General features: G+C 35.5%; 1 protein-coding gene across 2 annotated transcripts in view; it reads right to left on the bottom strand.

The window, feature by feature from the left end:
* Positions 1-3,678, bottom strand: part of LOC106470411 (CD109 antigen-like) — a 77,369-nt gene extending 73,691 nt beyond the window's left edge. For both annotated transcript variants that reach the window (XM_013930967.2, XM_022399001.1), the window contains exon 1: positions 3,486-3,678. The gene's annotated coding sequence lies outside the window, so the exon portion shown is untranslated. The remainder of the gene's footprint in view (positions 1-3,485) is intronic.
* Positions 3,679-3,903: the final 225 nt, after the last annotated feature.

Below are 3,903 nucleotides of genomic sequence, written 5' to 3' on the forward strand. Positions count from 1 at the left end.
GAGCATGTTTGGTGTGACGGGGATTCGAACCCGCGACCCACAGATTACGAGTTGAACGCCCTCTAACCACCTAGCCCATTTATAATAATAATAAGTTATTTATAAACTATCGTTTATTGAAATTTGTGCAATAGTTTGATCTGTATTTTTAGGAGTTTGCGAAAGGTTGAGAAGGATTGACCATCGTGAGAAAGGAGCGGCTCTATAGTTCAAAGGTAGATAATAAAAATAATAAAGAACATAGTATACAAGCCGAAACAACCAATGACCCCTCACTCCCAACGGTAACATGATCTTATATTGCTCTCAATGCTGTCTTACGATACTACGTAAAGCTTGCGTTTCAACAAACATTGTTGCTTATGTGTTTTTTGAAAATTCTTGAGATACGTTCGATATCGTGACATTCGTGAAAGTGACCCTTTTATCACCGCCCAGTTTTGGCGCGATTCTAGAACTACACGTGCATAACAGATACCCTTGGCAGTTCAGTTTCTGTAGTCGAGATGATAAAAGAGATATAGATACAGGGCCTGAAATAATTTTTTATTTGGGTGGGGGCACAAACAAGTTCCCAGTTCATAACATTGTTCAGTTATGTTGTCAAAGCATCATTGATTATATTTATAATACCATATTTAAATGCAACAAAGAAAATAAAACTCGAAAGTTATACTTTATTACTGGCAAAAACAATATATTTATGCAATTATTATAATACATAAATAAGCAAGTATTTAGAATACATATGAATATTTTAACGTGATACCATTACCTGGATTTGCTAAAAAAAACTAACATAACACATAACATCCGAGTACTTTTTTTCCAATTTTTCAATAGATGGTTCTTTCAAAAAATACATTATTCATGACCCACAACAGTCGATAAATGAACACAAATTAATATCTTGTTTCAGCAGGATGAAATTGAATACATATTATTGTATGCTACCGTCTACAATATTCATTTGGCTTTAAAATACCCGTTACAGTAATAATAATAATATTTTTTAAGTATGTTTTACATAGCCTGTTGTTTAGAGACTGGGGGGCACGTGAGAAATGGAGGTCCCGAAATGAAAATGAATATGGGTCAGAACTATTTATACTGTACCCTTACAGGTCAATATGGAAGTGAAATTCAAATTTTATAAAATATTATTGAACATTTGGTAAGCACGCTGCAGGTTTTCTTCGCCTTTGTTCTTCCTACATTACTTTATCTAAACTTTTCATCTTCATTTTACAGGGTAGTATTGCTGCCAGAGTGCACCGGAACGCAGGGTCCCAAAACAAGTTATTCAGTTTACCCACACTGGTAGAACTTTCTCAAGCCGCCATTTTTTATTTTTTTTGTTGTTTGTAATTATGCACAAAGCTACACAATGGGCTATCTGTGCTCTGCCCATCACGGGTATCGAAACCCGGATTCTAGCGTTGTAAGTCCGCAGACATACAGCTGTGCCACTGGGGAGTCAAGTCGCCCAGACACGCACTGTCACTTTCCCTCTGGAACAGGTAACAGGCACCATGAGACCACTTTGGCTTATAAGCAGATGATAGAGCGTTAAAATAGTGAAATGTTTTTGTCATACGTCGTGTTGTTATTAAAACATTCGAATATGGTATTAAAACACTCAATAAAAAACATTTTACAATTATGCTGTGTGTTTATGACGTACAAATTTTAAAAGCTTTACTATTATTATTAGTTACATAATGTGTAAGTTTTTTTAACAGTTGTTAATACTGTTGTGCAGTCAAAAATATAATAAAAAATAAGATACGCGTTTTTAAAACTTGTTTCAATGTTAGTAATTTGTATGTGGTGCTCAGGTGTTTTATTCCTTGCTGCTTATTTTAAAAAGGAGTTGATTTGTGTGTTTTCTTTCGGTAATATATACGTATTTAATTTAGCACTAACGTGAGTAGTCTCAAATAATTAGTGCTGCATGTTTTTGTTTTAAAAAATTGACTCAAAAAAGGGGGAAATTAGGATTTTTGAATACGAAATCTTTACCCTGATGATGGCGTCACAAATCTGACACATTTTGGCAAAGCCCCGGGTCTACAAAATTTAACACACCACCACCACTTCCTTATAACTATCTCAGATTTGTATTTAATTATTGCTAGGAATTGTTGACGTCACAATGACATCAGTTTACTGGTTAACCCTAAAAAGTAAAATGGTTAAGAGTTTCGTTAAAACTTGCAACTCATTCTACGTTTGTTAGTTGTGCAATTACAATGATTATTCCGAATGTAAATTGTACACGAAATTTATAACTAATTCCCTTTCCAATGACTTATCAATGTTTAAGTTAAATTACTTAACACTTTTGCAATCGTCAACAAGTCAAATTATTCGCCAAAGACCACCTGGTAATACAGAAGTTGTTTATATCAAATACTCTTCCAAAATCAGAACAAACATCTGAGGAAAACAACGTATATGCAACTATAAGTGCAGTTGGTAGTTCTGACGACCAGAACAAACTGTCTATACAAGAGGGCGACTAACATGCTTTCAAATTTACATCATTCTTGTCCTTCAGTGCACTTTCCACTGCTTTTCAGTATCTTCTGTAAGCGTTTATAAAAGCAAACAAAGCTTATAACAACGTTCATAAAGCATCTCAAGCTTTGTACTGTCGCTCCTAGGATTAGCGATGTTCGTAAGCCAGCTCAAACTCTGTACTGTCGCCCCCTAGTATTGCCAAAGTGTTATTGGTTTATTCTCCCCCATCCCTTTCATGCTCATCGTTCAGTTACACTTGCCCCCCCCCCCCCCCACGTGGCACAGAGGCGTGTCTGCGGACTTACAACGCTAAAAACTTGGTTTCGATACCCGTGGTGGGCATATCACGGATAGCTAGCTCATTGTGTAGCTTTGTGCTTAACTTCAAACAACAACAACATTTAAACTTACACAACTTGGTTTAATTTTGTAAATGTGTTATCATACTAGAAGATACATACATAGTAGTTTGGTTTACACATAGAAATTTCATTTCACTTGTGCAGTTATCTTTTACTTATTATTACCTGCTTTAGTTTTCAATGGGAGGAGGAAATGTTGCAGAGATACCGATATATTTTGTAGTAATGGAATTATTTTCTTTTTCTCCTATGTATAATTAGAAAACTTACTTTACTTTTTATGCTTTCAATTATGCTGAAGTTGACAATATGTGATTTTGATAGCGCTAGCTACAAGGACATGGGAAACAAGTTCCAGGACTACGCGACGAGTAGTGAGTAAGTAATACACTGATTAATAATCATACAAATATATCCGAGTTCCACAAACTTGTGTATATTTACATAACTTATTATAAGTGAGGTCTTTCACATTCAACTCTATCAAATCATGCTTTATACTAATAGGTTACACAATATGTTCATAATAGGTAAATCATAACAGGTTTGCTAAAACCTTTCCAATTTTTCACTAGCGAAATTTAAGTAACGAGTGCTTACCCTGGTAACCAGGTCGTTTTAGTTTTCTTCCACACACTCACACACACTAAATGACAGGAGAAAGCCACAAACTAACAACAAGTAGCTTTATCTACCCCAGTCACTTCCACAATTTCCAGAAGTCTTTCAAGTCCGCGAATAACTCCCTCCGGTGTTAAGCTCTATGGCTAACTATAACACTGTTCTTAAAAGATAAAGCACTCAATATTTCAGTTACTAGAAAATTTGCTACAACGACACAAATCCACACATTTTTAACAGTAGTTAAAAACCGTCTCTTCCCTAATTCACGTTAGGTCCGTAAACCGCCTTTACACTTATCACGTGATTTTCCTACTGCCTCACCTGGCTGACGTCAGGAACAGGTCAAGAAGGGATTGGACGAGGTAGAAATAACTTGTATGTAAATACGATCAGT

Source organism: Limulus polyphemus, unplaced genomic scaffold, assembly GCF_000517525.1.
Source record: "Limulus polyphemus unplaced genomic scaffold, Limulus_polyphemus-2.1.2 Scaffold3986, whole genome shotgun sequence".
Classification (NCBI taxonomy): Eukaryota; Metazoa; Arthropoda; class Merostomata; order Xiphosura; family Limulidae; genus Limulus; species Limulus polyphemus.